General features: G+C 36.4%; 1 pseudogene; it reads left to right on the top strand.

Moving 5' to 3' along the window:
• The first annotated feature begins 4,417 nt into the window (after positions 1–4,417).
• On the top strand, positions 4,418–18,569 carry LOC138857905 (uncharacterized; annotated as a pseudogene).
• The last annotated feature ends 382 nt before the right edge of the window (positions 18,570–18,951 follow it).

Below are 18,951 nucleotides of genomic sequence, written 5' to 3'. Positions count from 1 at the left end.
GGGGAAATGCTGAAAGACACACACACACACATCTATACATACACATAGAACTCATAGTGCTGGGAGAAGAAAATATCAAGTTTTCTTCGCCGTCACAAGGAATGTCCTTGAAGGAAAAGGGCAAACCGGCCAAGTTGTAAGCGAGTTGTCGTGCAATTTTGGGAATTCGTAGTTTTCGGAAAAGTTTTCTGGTCAAACAAGTGGAAACACTTACCTTGAGTGGCGATGAGTTGTGCACAATTTACATAGCTGAAGCAGTTGCAGAAGCAGTCGGACGCCATACAAGCACATGTATGTGTATATATGTATATATCAGTATATATTATATAATATGTAGCGGCATAATGGAGACGGCTATTGCATCCTGCGCACATCACAACTCGACTAGCATCTTCTCTGCGCTTTGGGTGCACTTGTTAGCGTGTCCATTACATTGAGTAGCCACAGTAACATGGCACCTACATAGAAATCACACACAAACACATGCATTTAAGTACTTAGAGCATCGACGTCCAATGTCCGGCGTGTTAATATAATGTTTGTTGCACGAGACGCCTATTTCTAGGCGAACTAACAGCGCCGAACAGCGAACGAACATATGTTAAATTATCACAAACTGCGGAACATGGCCATTAAAATCGGGGTGAACATGCTTTCGACATTTATCTAACACGTGCGGACATGAAATTTGTTTCATACGAGCAGCAAGCGCAAGTGCAAATATTCATAGAACCATTACTTTTGCCCCCAAAACCGGGCACGCTACGCTCATTCCCCTGGACTTGATTTTTGGGCGCAAATGATGATGCTCCAGATTTCTTGTCTTCTTTTCACAGTTGAAATATTCAAACGGCTTTTGTAGCTGCAGTACAAAAGGTAGCGGCGCATTTTTGGGCTTTTCTTTTTTCGTTTTGGAGATGTAAAGCTGCAATTTGCTGGTACAACATGCGTAAGCCCATAAATGTATGCACTAAGAAGATGTCTGAGTGGACATGTTATTAGAACAGATTCGAATAGCGTGTTAGACAAATGACCGGAAACTATTTACTGTTAAGTTTATGGGCAAAGTATAATGTTTGGTGCAACGACAGGTATATATATACTCGGACACAGCCGAATGAGCTTTCTAAACAAGAATTCTTTTAAGCCAACGTTTGTGATTAACTTTTTTATTTATTTTTGTTATATAATTAAGGTAGAATGATATATGGACACAAATATAAAATTTGATATTCCAACTTAAAGATAAGTTGGAGAAAATATTGCATAACGCAAATAAAGAAGCACTAACTTCGGGCTCAGCGGAATTGAAGTAACCTTCGCTTGTCAGATATTTTGATATTCGACAAATCTGCTAAAAAATAAATTATTATTTAATTTATACGTGGTGTGTTCAAAGGAAGAGATGAATTTTGAATTTTTTTGAAAAGTACTCATTTATTTATCAATATCTATTTTAGCTTCTTCAAACTAATTCCCCGCGAATATAATACATTTGTGCCAAAGCTTTTTCAAATTCTCGAAGTACCTCTGAAATTTTCTTTTCGGTGTGGCCATCAGCTCTTTCTTCGATTCTGACTTGATCTCATCAATTGTGGTAAAACGCTTTCTTTTCATTGGTTTCTTCAGTATTGGGAATAGAAAAAAGTCGCAGGGGGCCAAATCTGCTGAATACGGAGGATGAGGCATGATTACGATTTTGTTTTTGGTCAAATAATTACGAATAAGCATTGATGTGTGAGCTGGTGCATTATCGTGATGCAGAATCCACGATTTCCTTTTCCACCATTCCGATCGTTTGAGCCGTATTGGTTCACGCAAACGTTGCATAACTTCCTTGTAGTATTCCATATTAACTATATGACCATTTGATAGGAACTCATGATGCACCACAGCATTGTAATCAAAGAAACCATTGCCAAAACCTTCATATTTGATCGAGCTTGGCGTGTCTTTTTCGGTCTTGGCTCATCTGGCAGCTTCCATTGCGATGATTGGGCCTTGGTCGACGTCATAACCATATACCCACGATTTGTCACCAGTTGTGACCCGTTTGAGCAAATCCGCATTGTTGTTGACATCATTCAACAACTCCTGAGCGATACTAGTGTGACATTGCTTTTGCTCAAAATTTAGTAATTTCGGAACAAACTTCGCTGCCCACGTTTCATACCCAAAACATTCGAGAAAATTGAATGCCATGAGCCGATTGATATGCCAACATCTTCTACAACTTACCTAATAGTGATTCGACGATTTTCATGAAACATTTTTTTCACTGTTTCTTTTCTTCGTTTGTTGACATGGTCGCTCCTCCAGGAGGAGCTCATCGTCATCAACATCTTCTTACAACTTACTAATCGAAATTGGCTCCTAATGCAAGCACATTATAAACATATGTGTCCAATTATAACAAAAACAAAGTATCGATAATCGAATGTACACAGCCCGCAAAAAATCAAAATTCACCATTTCCTTTCAACACACCTCGTATTTACTGTTTATATATGGTACATATGTAGGTCGGTCCAAGATCAATATTTTTATATTTTATACCATGTACGGGGTATATTAAGTATTTCACGAAGTTTCTAACATCTAAAAGGAATCGTTAGAGACCCTATTAAGATATATATTATATATGACGAGCTGAGTCAATATACCCATCTCCGTCTGAATATAAGCGAACTAGTCCTTCTGTTTTTGAGATATCTCTGGCTCTGAAAACGGACGACTATATTATATAGCTGCCATACAAACTGAACGATCGGAATCAAATTTTTCACACGAAAATATATATATATATATAAATATAATATATCTTCATCAGATTTGGCATGGGTTATGGTCCAAGGCAACAGTTCATTCTCGAAAGAAGTTGTTCAGATCGAGTCACTATAGCATTAACTGCCAGGACAGGTAAAGAATATTTTGTATTAGTGAAGGCTTCGGAACAACCGAAGTTAACGTTTTTTCTTATTTGGTCCTGAACTATATAATTATATTGAGTACTCGTAAGCATAGTTAGGAGAAAAGCACGCTCACTCAAATTTATTAAGATAACTCATATATTAGCCGCAATATGGAGCATAAAATCAGCCGGAAGTTCAAAAATCTTTTTATACGATACATCTATATATGGGGCTAAGAGAATTATTGCTCCGATTCAACATATTTTTGATATTCTGCCATACTATTATCAGAAAAGGATCCTTTCCGAATTTCCCTCTCCTGTACGATCTCGTGTGTAAAATTCTATGTTTCTGGCGCATTTATTTATAGAATTCTCACACTTTTAGTAGTTTTTAACAAAACCTTTATTTCGGGAGTGGGCGGGGTTATAATACGAATTCACCCATTTTCACAGAGTGGGTAGAGATGCCAAAAGGATTTGCCCTAAGCGAATTTGTTTATTATAGCTTGAATGGTTTAGGAGACATGTACATTTAACTTATTAGAGGGAAGGGCCATACAGTCACTCGGAATTCAACTCGTCTCGTCATCCTGAACATTTATATATATATACTCCATATCTATCTCGACTTGTTTTAGGTGATACAAACAACCGTTAGGTGAACAAAATTTTTACACTCTGAAGCAACATGTTGCAAGATTTGATACCAACCACTACATTTGGAGGGCAATAAACTCACTTGCTCTTAACTTAAAATATCCAGATTATTATTGAAGACATTCATAGTAAATGCTCGAAATTAGTCCTAAAGCATTAGAAAATTCTACTTGTATTGTTCAAATTGAAAATACCTACCGTTATATAAAAAGTGGACGTGGATGAGTTTACAGTTTACTTGGCTCCGAATCTAATACAGCGATCTAACAGAATGAGTTAGAATATTGATTTAGAAGTAGACGGTACCAAATCCATTAGTTGCGATGCGCAGTTTTTATGTTTAAGATATTAATATATGGAGCTCGGATTTGTTGTCATCGGGTAGAACCCGGTTTCCGAACGCAGTAGATAAGAGAGTTTAAGTACGTCTACTATAAAATTTTATAGGCTTTTATAAAAAACTGAGATCTCTTCATTCTGCGAATCCCAGTACCACTTTAAAGCTGAAAATACACGTATTGAAAGATGTAATTTTTTCGCTTCATTGCTTTGGATTAAATAAACTTCTAACGGCGCTTGTCATTTACACCACTGTCCCCATAAGTCATCGAGCCAATGCAATTAATTCTAAAAATCTAAGCACTGTGCCGTTACAAGCGCCATCGTCTCAATAAACTTCCTTAAGACGATTTGCACGACAATCCTTTACACGGCACAGTCGTATGTCACAACTACAACTTGGAGTTGTTGAATTTGAAGGAGTTCGTACGCCACATCCATACCAGCTAGCTAATAAATTAAATTGAATATTTATTTGCCTAAAATGTAATGAATTGAGCGGTGGCAATGCTGGTGGTCCTGCTCGCCACCACAAACGCCACTACAACTACAACAACATGCGTTTGCTCCAAACCAATTGCTGCAGCAGCTTTTACTTCTAAAGCACAGCGTTGTCGTAGTCATTTGTTCGATATTTTCGTAAGCGTTGCAGTGGCAGACGGTGAACGCGCCACACAACGCTACGTGACACGGTGATGGTTGAAATTGCAGCCGCATGAACCGCATGAGAAGCGGGCGGAGCTCATTCATTAAGTGCTGCTCGTAAGCTAGCTGGTGCAAATAAATTATTGTACTCGCTTGTCATGTACGAAAAATCCATGTGTCAAGTCGCTTTGGGCGAAACTTCACTTCGCGCGGCAAGAGAGGGAGCTGAAGCAAACGTTCGACTGGAAGGCGGTCCGACAGTCATTTGCGCCACAGTTGCAAGATTCACACTATTTACTACAACAACAAACGTACACTTGGTACATATACACACCAGGCAACATTAGCGCAAATGTCATAGTAACTGTAATCACTTTCAAGTGCAGCCGTAATAGACAATAACTAAGCCAAATAAACTTGAGGCGGAGCAACAACGTCGAGATGACAAACGCAATAGGAAATTCAATTGCGCTGCTACGTAACGAGTGTCTGACAAACAGTTGCTGTGGCAAGCGGTCGGTGAAGTGTGGCAGCGCGGTCTGAAGTGGCACAGTAAGCCTCTGAGGACACTCTCAAGGAAGTTAGCTAGTTAGCAAGTGATATCGCCACAAATTGGTGGCATCCGTGCTGCGCTCGTGTCGGTATGTCGCAACGACATCTGCTGTCTGTCGCAGTGGCTTGCTGCAGTTACTGCTGCAGCGGCTATGTCTTCACAATTACAAAATGGCAGCAGCCATAATGACAACAAAGCCAAAATGTTGCCACTTTTATTATTTTATTATATCTGCCTTACTCTGCTGCCAGCATGGCTTGCAGTTGTCAGCTTTGTGGCAGCGCAGCGTTGGTTGTCGTAATTTATGGGCCTCAATGGAGTTGCAATCCTTGCAATTAGATTTTCATTCAGTTAACATTGCGTCTTTGGTGATTATTTTGTTATTGCTTTACATGTTATTAGAAATGTTTGAGTGTGTTTGTATTTTGCCCTCTGCTCCAAATCTTTAAGCCTAGACTTGTGCGAGTTGCTAATACTCATTAAGTCATTGTTGCGGAGCATAATAATGAAGTAAATGGTTGTGGTTGTGCCGCAGCATCTTAGCAGCTGATATTTGTTTAGTTGACAGCACTTGAGGGTTGGCAAAAGTTCTTTCCTAAAAATACAAGATAGGATTCGACAAATTGTCGCCTGTCAGCTTACTACAAATTTCTGAGATTTTTGCGATCTCTGTTAAATGTTGCAAATTTACAAGCAATAAATAACTGTTTAAAAGTAAGATCAACTTTGTTGTTGCTGTGTTGTTAATGGAAATAATTGTATAAAATGGATTATATTAAACACTAGAAAAAGGCGAATCGAACAAACAGCTGGTATAAATCAAGCAATTAGGCATAAATCAAATAGAGAGAGGTTAGCTTGCGCTTATACCACTTAAAGTATACTGTATAATATTATATTATTTGTCTGTGGGCCGAGAGTTCAACCAATATAGTAACAATGGTAATTATAGACACCGTCATATCAAATTAATGTAATAATGAAAGGTTTTCCAATAAAGCTATTGGACTTAGGATGTCAAAGTTAAAAAATTGTGAAGTAAAAAATTGTCAAAAAATGGAGAAAGAAATCATTTTATACGTAAATCTGCGATGAAAAAAAGTTATGAAATGAGGAAATTAAAATATTGATTTGGAAAGATATGACTCTGAATAGTAGAATAATCAACATCATTTGATTTAAAACAGGAAGAACTATGTAGCTTTAAATTAAAAAGTTATACAATCACCCCAATGCTTCACATACTCAAAACCTTACTGCCTTTTTCATCAAGAAATAACTCGATTTAGTGAACTGAACTTGATAATACTTACTGTCTCAACTCTCTCGCATTCTTTCAGTCGGTGATTTACAAATACGAGATATTTGACTTTAGCTAGTTTATTATTAGTGGCAGCCGCTTTCCGTATACTTGGAATTGAATCACCGCCCGATATTTCACATTTCTAAAATCCAGTACAATGTCCAGTAATAACCCATACTTTTGGAGCAAGATAAACCTTGCTGAGAGCCTTCTCTTGGCCAGAAAGATCTCGAAGTCGCACCGGAGCTGATTATCGACCAACACCTAGTAAGCTTACGCGAGGTCTATAGATGCAGTTCTACAACGCAGGTGGACAGCGGGAGTCCAGTTCGATCCCGTTCCTGTCTCTTGCCAATTCATCCACTTTACCATAGAATGTTTAGCGTGTACGCTATGGCCAAGCACCGAAAAGAGTCTAATAATTAAGCAACTATGGGCAAGCTGAAAGACACTGAAGTGTTCCGGTAGCCTAAAACTAAGCTTTACGGAGAACTCCTTGAAAAAAAATTTCGCCTCCACCCTTACAACCAAGTTTCAACCCATCACTGAAAAAGCTCAATGCGCCTCTACTCCAGCGGCCTTGCCACATTCACATATGTCTACCCTGTGGGTACGTGAGCAGAGAAAAAGCCACCAGGACTAGACTCTGTCACGCTGTGGTCCAAGTTTTCAGATATGATAATGTTAGCTGAATATTTCCCGTATATTTTCTACCAATATCGAATTAAATTAAGTTTTATGAAATCATGCTACTAGACCAAAGCAAGCCTGTAGTACAATACTTGTATATACGTTAGTAAAATCCGAGTTTAGCCGAGATGTAGCAATGCTAGCATGATAGACGTGAATTTGAGTATAATGTCACAACAGAGACGTATGTATGTAAGTACATTTGTATAAACGCCGTGCTGCAGCTGGCCAAAGTTGCCACAAATTGTAATTGCAGGCGCTTTTCTGCTTCGACTTGCCACTGCTGCTCACATTAAAATTGTCAACGCCTGTGTCATCAGCAACAATACGTGCACATATCCTCCCGTTCGCAGCGTCCCAAATTGCACTTTTAATTGTTGTTGTGTCATTTTATGTTTACTTAACTTGCTAAATTGCGTTGGCATTTATGTTTATGAGTTGTAAATTATGCAGTTGCACAAGTTTCACTTCGAGTTTTACATACTCGTACTCGCATGAAGCTGACAATTAAAAAGCGAAATAAGAACGTGGAACCGGCAGTTGGTGACAGCCATAGAAGTGAACAAGATGAAATTGCTCCAAAACACATACACATGCAGCACATGGCGTTATGCAAACACATACATATATTTGTTGTATTTGCATTAATAGTGCAAGTTTTCAGTAACAAAGTGACTTGCGAGTAGTTCCGTGGAACAAAAACCACTGTGCATTGCACTGCAGATATTTGCATAATTTTTTGGAATGTGTAACCCGGATTTTATTAAAATAAGTAAACATACTTTTAATAATTCTTTGGCAGCTTGACTTTAACCCACCTATGCTAGATATGAGACCCAATAACTATGATTTCCAAATTTTTAATGAATCTTTATGAAATTCAATTCCGAGTGAGTTAATCTAACAATAGCAACCGAAGAGCTCGATATATTAACACTCTAGTTCATTAATGATTCTGTTAATGATATTCATATTGACTCCTGCTGACACAAAATTTGAAAAATTTACTTCAGCCGCGATATAAAATCATTTTAAAATATTATTAATTATTAAAAGGCACATATTTTTCAAAACAGTATTGCAACTTTTAAAGTCGAAATTTAGTTAATCTTGTTTTTGACTCTAATCATAAACCACCGAGAAACTTAAATAAATCTATACTCGACCACACGTATGAGATTAATTGTATGAGATAGCACTTCTCAGCCGGTAAATTCAATTTAGGGCAGCTGAAGATTTCTATAAATCGATTATTATTATTTTGGGTTTTCTTAAAGAACACTTCAGGGTCTTAAAGACATTCTTCAACTAGTGAAATTGTAAAAAAAAGAAAATCAAATTCCAATACTCTGTATCGTCGAACGCTTTGGGTCAGTTAGCTTGAGCATATACTTGTACATATACAAATGTAATATTCGAAGCTAATTTTCTCGGAACCGCACTTTTCAATCAGAATATGAAAACAAAAATATTCCAATAAATAATTCACGTGTTTTTTATACCCTGAATAGGGTATATTGAGTTTCCATAAATTATCAGCATGATGAGCTGAGTTGATTTAGCCATGTCCGTCTGTCTGTATGTATGTACGAAAACTAGTATCTCAGTTTTTGAGGTATCGATCTTAAATTTAAGATATGACCGTTTCTCATAATGAGAATGTTCATTTGCTGCTGTGAAGGGTATTATAGCTTCGGTGCTACAGAGGTTAACGTTTTTTTCTTGTTTTTTATTTCATCTATAACAAATATTTCGTGAGAAAATTTCCCATTCTCAAACAGTAGAGATTTCAACAAGCATAAAGCTTACTGACTTTTTAAAAAATATTTGATATTTAGACGTTAGAACTTTTGACTGAAAATTAAGGTATTTGTATCGATTTTAATTTTAAACAAGTAAGGAAGGGCTAAGTTCGGATGTAACCGAACATTTTATACTCTCGCAAAGTCAAATGGTATACTCGTTTGAGATTTCTTTGTGGATTGACTGATATTTTCGGTAGAAGGTCAACTATAGGCACTGGGGTCCACATATTTAGTACTTAGGGGTTGAACAGTTTTGGTTCGATTTAGACAATTTTTAGCCGCAAGGTGGCATACTTTAATTGCATTATTTACGCAAAGTTTTACGCCGATATAATCATTGTTGCTTGATTTGCATAGTGGAAAGTGAAAGAATCAAGTGGTATTTAAAATGGTGTCATATGGAAAATAGGCGTGGTTGTAATCCGATTTCGCCCATTTTCGCACTATGACATAGAAACATGAAAAGAACGTTATGCACCGAATTTGGTTGAAATCGGTTAAGCAGATCTCAAGATATGGGTTTTCACCTAAAAGTGGGCTGTGCCACGCCCACTGTCTAATTTTGAACGCGGTTCCTATAAAGTCATCTTATACCATCTCAGAGATAAAATTTAATGTCTCTGGCGTGTTTAGTGCTTGATTTATCGCGCTTTTAGTAGTTTTTAACAGTACCGTTATATGGGGAGTGGGCGGAGTTGCCACCCGATTTCAACTATTTTCACACCGTCAATAGAAGTGCTAAAAACATTTGCTTCCAGTGAATTTTGTTATTATAGCATTAGCGGTTTAGGAGATATGCACATTAAACCTATTAGAGGCGGGACCACGCCCACTTTTTAAAAAAAATTTTAACTGCAGATGCCCCTCCCTAATGTGATCCTGTGTACCAAATAACAGTCTTGTATCTTATTGCGGAGCTTAGTTATGGCAAGTTATTTGTTTTTGATTAATGGCGTTTTGTGGGCGTGGCAGTGGTCCGATTACGCCCATCTGCAATGCCAACCATCTCACGGTACCAAGAAACATGTCTACCAAGTTTCATAAAGATATCTCAATTTTTACTCAAGTTAGAGCTTGCACCGACGGACGGACGGACAGACGGACGGACGGACAGACAGTCACCCGGATTTCAACTCGTCTCTTCATCCTGATCATTTATTTATATATAACCCTATATCTAACTCGATTAATTTTAGGTGATACAAACAACCGTTAGGTGAACAAAACTATTATACTCTGTAGCAACAGGTTGCGAGAGTATACAAATTACGATTTATCCTTAATATTTTAAATTAAAAAATATCTTGTATTTGGAACATAAGTGGGTAAGTTTGCTCCAAATTTCGTCAAAGAAAAATTGGTTTTGTTTGAGGTTATGTTGTAGATCTTTATCGTCTTTATTACCACCAACTTTGTCATAAAACTTTGCCGAAAATCGAGTTAAACCGTTTCTAGCCTTTAAAAATTCAACCAGGCCCCTCCCATTCCTCTTTCTGACCTCAAATCCCACGTAATTCGTATTTAATTGTATTTTTGCATGTAGCCTGTAGAAGAAGACCTGTAAGGTGCTATAACTGAGCTCAAAATTAAGAAAAAAAAGTGTAATTTGGTCGGAGAAACGCAGAAGGAAGAGCTGTAGGTTGAAATTGTTAAAAGGTAGGCTTGGCCCCGTCCCCGAATAGGCATAAGGTACATATGTCACAAACCATTTAAGCTATCTAAACCAAACTTTCTGAGGACGAATCGCACCAGCAATTCTTCATATATTGTGAAATTGGTTGAAATCAGATGATAACCACACAAACTCCCGATATAATGGAACGGTTATGTTGAAAACTACTGAAAGAGTAAGTAACTCACTAAATACATACGTCAGATGCAATAGATTTCTCTCCGAACATGGTATGGAAAAACTACAAAAGAATCGGTACAAAGAATGGACAATGGGTGTGACACCGATTTTAACTTACTTCCTATATATCTTTTTAAGTTTTAGATTATGACGCATTTACTATAAAGTATGGACAGTCAAAGTTAAAAATCGATCACACACTCTTTCTGAACAATTGTAGTTTCAGGTTCTGACTTAAACTAATAACTAATTTTTGCTTCCGGTTCGAGCTTCGAAAGTCCATTTTGTATGAAAAGCTTCAGTTGTTTGCATATTTCTATAAAAATTTGCAACATGCAATTTGCCGCACTAGTCCACTTAGGCCAGTGCAATGGCTGACCTCATTTAAGAACAAGTCGGTCAGTCACCCTTCATATAGTCAGCGTAACTTTGCATTGTACATCACTGAAGTTGAGTAGGAATTACCAGCACTCGTCATTTCATGCTTTCGCACAACTCACCTTGCCCCACTTCAGCCTTTTTAAGCAGTTTTTGGACACAATGGCAATAGTTGCACTTAATTTGCAAGTTAACATTAACAGCTTTGTTGTTGCTGTAATTAAAAATTTTAAAAACAAAAGCAGAGCCACTTAAAAGGTAACAAATGTCAATGTGGAAATGCATTCTCAGCACTTGCATTCATTTATTTTTACGGTAGTTAATATGTAGTATTTATGTCTCCGGCAATTACCGGCTTACTCATTCGCAATTGCTGTATTCATTCAACTCTTGAACCGCTATTGTTGCTGTCACTGACACTTGACAGCTAACAACTGGCAGCAGGTACTCTCACACATACGAAAATATAAGTGTGAACTTATTTGACATATTCCCAGAATGCAGTCAAAATGCGATGCAAAATAAAGTCATTTCAGTTGTTGGATCTTGTCAAGTAGCTTCGTCACTTTATTGCATAATTCTCGAAAGTTTATTGTCGTCGTTGACAAAGTGAAATTTCGCTTGTTAAATGTCCGCATAGCAGAAGTTACGTACTCATGTTGAACTGTGTAAGTAAATTTAGTCGGTTGATTCTTATCTCAGTGTGAATAAAGTAATTTTCTTGACGCTTTGCCTCGATTGGCAATTACTCATTTTAACTCATAATTAAAGTGCTAATAACCACTATAACTACTGTCAAATATATATTTACTTAATTTACTTTTAAATTGAGTTTTGTTGTTCCAAACTTTCATTATCAATTATTAAATGACTTTGTGCAACTAACCACCTGCAATTCGCTGTAATTTTTCCATATTACTGCATATCAGTAAAACCAATTAACCTCCTTTATATCTATAGTTATCATCTTTATTATTTATTCAAATATAAATTCAGATGCTTGTAATAGCCTCTTTGATTCCTTTTTGTCATACGTTTTGAGCTGCTTTCGTCGTATCATTTTAACCTCAATAATTCCTTCTGCTCTACTCTGAAGTGGTATTCGATATTCTAATCAGAAATCATACTTTATAATCTAGAGACACCCAATATTTGTTTTAGCCATCTAAAACGATTCGAGATAGATTTAGAGTTAAACAAACTACTCACTTTACTCAAATCTTCCTATCATTGCCATGCATAGAATAATTAATTATTTAGATAATATTACACTTGATGAAATTGGTCCATACGTTTCGCTAGCCTTCACAGACCGAATATTATGGTTTTTGATTTACTTTGGTGAGGCTGACTTTACGCCTTATTTATAGGACAAAATCTGATATATTACAATAAAATTAGTTAGTACGTTAAAATTTTTATTATGGATCAAATCGGTCTATACTTTCTGCTAGGATCCATACGTCTAATATATTGATTTTGATTGGTTCGAGCTTAAGGTAAATACTTCGGTGTTCCCAAAAATAACCGAACTTTAGATTTAATTCATACAACATGCAGCGACATCTATACAGATACATTCATCTTCTTTCAAACGCACTTAACCTCCTGTAAATCGGATTAGAAATGTTAAAGTTACAGCCATTGCAATACAAGAAAATGTGTGCAAATGTTAGAAATTAAAATCGAACAAAGAATAAATATAAAATTTTATGTTAAACTTGGAAAAAAAATTCGCTGAGACACACGAATTGATCAAAAAAGTTTGATGGTGATTATTTTATGAGTCGACGACTATTAAACGATCTACAATGGTCGTAGGATTTTAAATGGCGACCAAAGGCCAGAAACTAGTAATTGAATTGGTTAAAAAAGCCTTAGTATCGATGCAAATTTTCCAACAAGAAAATTTATATACTAAATTTTTACTGAAAATTGTGTTACGAAGAAAGGTCTGACCGAACATTTTATACTGGCAAGGATCAAAGCCGGCGAAATAACCCAAAGAGGGATTCAAAAGCTAAAAGCCTTCGGTGTCGTCTTATAGCTGATCTATAAATGTCACATGGACACACATTTCTGTAAAATTAAGTTTTTATTGCCACATTCAAAATTGAATTAATTTGAAAATTAAGAATCAAATAACTAAATTGTGTAAACAAAAATAATAAAATTTATTCTATGAATTTACGAAATAATTTACGAGTTCTATTGAGGCATAGTATCAAATGGTTTACTGCATGAATGAATGGCTTCGTACACATGTTCGTATTAGCCTTTATACATCTTCCGTTTTCCGCTCACCATTAGCTGACGATAACTCCCAACTTATTCAGTATCTAGTCTATACAAAACTGAAATATCCACATTTATTTACTCGACAAGCAGTGAAACCACTCATAAGCTAACCTAATATCTTAGCCATTCATAAGTAAACGCTGTCACACGAATAAACGCACATTTTATATGTGCTTTATGAAGCTATCAAAACACTTTTAAACGCCGCACCAAGGTGCGAACGAACATTCGAGATATGTACAGCACATAGTCGGTATCTTTATGTTGCACGTAAAACTCAGTGATTGCTACTTTTTCAAGGGAAATATTTTTCACACTTGCACACTTTTCCCGTGAGTAGCAAAAACATGCGAGAAATGCGTAAAATAGTTTACATTCCCCTACTCTCCACAACAGCTGATTTGCACGACATCTGCGTGGCCAACATGGACGGGTTAAAAGCGGCGAGGTAGTTAAATGCATCATTTAATACGCTCGTAAAATCTTTAAACGCACTCGAAGAACACCGAAGAGTCATAGAGTCATCACTCGCAATTGCAGCGCATAACAATTAAAAGTGTTGAGGCGAATTAATGTGCGCCGTTTCGAGTGCGAATGACTTAATTTCAAATGGTTCCGCAGGGGTTGATTGCTCAAAGTGTATGTGTGTATGTATGTTTGCACCTACCGCCACTTAGCGTGTTTGCGTTTGTACGAGGATGTGTCTAATATTTAAGTAAGACGCACACGAAATCGAATTCGAAGTCGCCGACTGTGACAGCTTGTCATTTGTTGTCCGTCGTCACCGCGTTTGACAGTTCGCACATTCCCGTTTTACTTGCTAAGCGCACTCGCTGGATTTACATATTTGTGAGCTAAGTATCTGTCGAATACACGGTTTATGATTACGCGTCCACTGACATCGTGCGACAAAAACGTGCGCATGCGCGAACGCATATACCACATGAAATGCCAAACAAATCAAAAAGTGAAAAATTGACGCCACTCGAGTAGCTGGCGTTGGCACGCACATCGTGACTGCGGGCGTGTAGCCTAGCTTGATTGTTTTGTTGGCTAGATGGTTGTTGAATGCCCAAAAATAAAAAAAAACGCTGTAGCTAATGCTGCCGCTCTATACCCTCCGCTGACTGCTGATGTATCACGCCTGGAGATTTATGAGCTCTTTTAAGAATGTGACATATGACAACCTGCGGCTGTGGAGGGGCGCACAGACGATCGCGCTCGCAGTGGTGCACACCTTCACACGATTACACTTCACTCGCGCATGGCTATCACTTTGATTGAAGACTTTCGAAAATGTTCGGTATTTCCTGAACCCTAATGCCTTTGGAAAGCTTTAAGTGCGGTGCTGGCTTTCAGAAGAGTATACAAATTCACGCGAGTTGTCAGCCCGTTAGGCAGACGAACGCCTAATCTAGCTGCTGCTTAGTTTGAAGAAAAATTACGGCCACACGGAGTGTCTGAAGATCGCTGATACAAATGGGAAGGTATGTGTTCATTCGAATACACATACATACAGACGTCTACATATGTTTCTTCAATGATTTTAGTAATCCAAAATAAACACCAAAGCAGCGCTGCAGGTTAGTGTTAAATGGAATTTTAGAAAAAGCTTTGTTTTTTAATTTCGAAAATCTAAAATGGTAAAAAAAAAAAAAAAAAAAAATTAAAACACTGAAATTTCAATGCCAAATATTCACAAATAAATCTTTTTAAATTAATTCAAATTATGTAAAATGCACAATGCCTTTGTAGAATACTTAAGCACCAAAACATGGAAATGTCGGGCGACACAACTCACTCAGCACAATAGAGGTACAACCGGGTGCCACCTTTCCGTTGAATTAGTACATCAATTAGCCGAAAATAGCTCCTGTTGGCGCAATATTTTAGCATGAGCAAGATATTTTGGTGATATTTATTAAAAGAGGGAAACAAATTTCTTGGAAGAGCATATTTAAAAACATTATACCCCGCACGTAAAACTAAATTTTAGCTTTGGAAAATATGAGCCGAAAAAGAAATGAAGTGAAACAGGTAGGAAATGCTTAATTCGGGTGGAACGAAAGAACTTGCTGGAGCAATAAATATTTCTAGATGTAGATGTTTATAACAATATATATGCTTCAATATTAATTTTAAGATGAAGCTATGCACTCATTTTCGGCATTTTTTATTATTATTATTCGAGAAATGCACTGGAAAATCTATCGAAAACACCGACATCAGTGCAGGTATAGAGCGATTTTCTGTGGAATTTATCATATACCGTTGGGTTATCTATTGTATATTCAATTAAATGATTGTGATACAAAATATATGTGAGGTAGGCGTGGTTTCGGTCTGATCTAGTGTGTTCTAGTTTGATGTTTGGGTGGCATAGCTGAAATTGATCAGAAAATTCATCAATACAAGTCATGCTTATATTTTAAAAACTCTAATTGGTTATAACTTACTAAAAATGTAATAAAGATAAAATATGTAGAGTAATTTGCAAGACAATGAGCCGATTCTGTCACAGGTGCCTAAGAACATGCGAACGAAGTCTCATGAAAATATTCAATAGCTTTTATTTAATTATTCGTTTCATGAACAGATACACGAATAGTAAAGATGATATACAATAGATAGAATACAACATCTGTAGAAATTATAAACCTCAGTTATATACTTATAACAGATAGACATTATTATAGTACGATATTTTCATGTCCTGGTTAGCCTGTTCCATCCAATATAATTGGAAAATTTTCATTAAAGAATAAATTATAATATTTATATGATAAAATTTATAAAAAATATAACGTTCTCTGAAATGTAAGCTAAACTACAGTTTTCACATGATTTTCTCTATGGGGTTATACTTTCCATATGTAACTATATCCATATGATATAATGACTTCCAAAAAATTAAGCAATTGGTATAATACAAAAATTATATATGTATAGATTAAATGTACATATATATTTTTTCTATAATTATATGATTATTCATTAATTTAAACGAAACTTTTCAAAATAGTAAAAAAAACATGGTATTTATCATTAATTATATAATATTAATAGTATTTATGTCAAAAGTTCATTTACATACACATACCTATGTAAGATCATATCAAGATCAAAATTATTTAACTAATTACAAATTACAAATCAGTAAAGTTGATTCTAAACTTCACCAATATCACGCACTTATTCGTAATAATTTTCTTCTTCGAAACAATTTCATAAACCAAGAAGGGTATATAATTAATACCAAACAAAAAACGCTCCAAACCAGCCAGTGAAATAAATATAATTATTTCCAACATCTGTGGCAAATTTAACGCATTTACATGCTAAAGTACATGAAAGATTTTTATCACCTTCGTTTTCGTGGAATGAACTCGAAGAGATCTAACAAAAAGAAACGTCAAAACCCGTTGGAATTGTTGAAGGCAGTCGGAGTGTGTGCAGCGATTTCGGTGTGGTGAAATAGCAAAATAACCAGCCACTGCCCCAAAAACATGTACCAGAATTAATTGGGCGCGTTAAACGTCGGCAAACTGAAGAATTCAAATAAATTTATGACTAATTTACGAAACATAAATAAAAGCACACGGACACACACACACAGTCATGTAGGACAGATGTATTTGAAGTCAGACAGGCGAAGCGCCACAAACAACTCAATGTGGATAGAATAATACGCAAAAAGTAGAAAATTGTGTTAATTTATTTTTCAAATAAACAGTAGAAAAAGGTAAAAAGGCGAATGTTGTTTTCAAAATCATAAGTGACATTTTTATTTGTTTAATTTTGTGTTAAAAATGATGGAGTTCAGTGCATATATCACGTCGAGTATTGGAGGATAATAAAACGGTGTACATGTCCCATCCGAGATACGTTTGCGATCTAATCAATGCAACTTAAAAAGCTTATGTATATACAAATTCGTACAAGTAGTCGCAGCTACTGCCACAACACCCCATCCCCAAAATAGACTTATAATATGTTTACTATGAACCCTTTTTTATTCAGTAGCTCTTTTGGCTCCATTATTTATACATAACGATTCGCCAAAACACCAAAAACTAGACTCTTTAGCATTTATAAGCTTGTGTGATAGCAATCTACATTTTTGGGATAATCAAATGCAAGCAGATTTTGAATACCTCAAAATTTAGTATTTTTAAGATTTTTTTATGTCTAAGGTTTTACATAACGCCTCTAGCCTTAAATTTATCAACAGTTGATTTCTTTGAAAAAAAAACAGCTAATTAACAGAGTTGTCACATAAAGAATATATCATATTTATATATTATATATAAGGGTGGGTAAGGTAAGGTGCAGAGATATACTGTCCAGAGTTAGACATAACGCAGCCTTTTAAACTGCCGCACCACTGCAGTATATTTCAAGCAGAGGTCTTTGCTATTGCGAAAGCCGCAGAGCTAGCCTCTAATACATGAGCATACAGGTCCAGAGTCAACATCTACGTGGACAGCCAAGCAGCAATCAATGATTTAACCTTGTTTCGCATATCAGCCAGAAGTGTGTTGGAAAGCAGGGCAGTAGTGGAAAGTGTCGGTAAAAGCAAGCGACTTCACTTCTACTGGGTGCCAGGTCATAAAGGCATCGAGTGCAAAGAGATACTAGACTAGATTGTAGTGATGTACGACTGACTCCCGAAAACGTGATCAACATTGGAAAACCCATGTCTACACGACGATATGGACAGAGGCATGGTAAGGAAAATCTAAACGCGACGGAGCAATCTACCTGCGTGCAAAACTGCAAAAGTAATGTGTAAACCGGTAGATTGGAAGTTTTCAAAATTGGTACTGGCACTCGATAGAAGAGACTGTAGCAACTTGATCGGAATACTCACTGGTCACTGTTTGGTGGCTGCACATGCCTGCAAAATGGGGCTGATAGATCGAGAACACTGCAATAAATGTCAAGAGCTAGGCATTAGGGAAATAATAGAGCATCTCCTGTGCACATGTCACTCATTGTCAAGGCTACACCTTAAGCATTTGGGGGCTCCACGGTATGAGATACTGAAAGAGGTATGGATAGTGAGGCCACCGAGTCCATTGAAATTCGCGTCAAGCGCAGGCATTCTAAATGACTACTCCTCATGGACCTCGTAATTTAATTCCATCTGGTAATACAAAGGATCGAAACATGTCTATGCGTGGCTCAGTTATTCTAACCTAACCTAGAGAGGGTAAAAAAAAAATATTTATTTTGCGGTCGGCCCTCTGAAAAATTGGTTCTTGTACACTTCGTAAAACTAACCGTTTAGAAGATAAGATAGGATGAAATTTGATTATTTTAAGGCAAATATTTTTTTCTTATGAATTTTATAACTGCGTAAAAAAATATCATTTTGAATTACAAAACTCACAGTTTCGTAAGAAATTTACTGCTCTGCTAAAATGGTCTCTTTATGTTCAGTTTATTAAAAAAAAATTATTATTGTATATTTTTTTTCGTTGATTTTTGACGATGGATATCTCATAAACGCTTAAC

Source organism: Bactrocera oleae, chromosome 6 (assembly GCF_042242935.1).
Source record: "Bactrocera oleae isolate idBacOlea1 chromosome 6, idBacOlea1, whole genome shotgun sequence".
Classification (NCBI taxonomy): Eukaryota; Metazoa; Arthropoda; class Insecta; order Diptera; family Tephritidae; genus Bactrocera; species Bactrocera oleae.
This window is presented reverse-complemented; position numbering and strand designations above follow the sequence as displayed.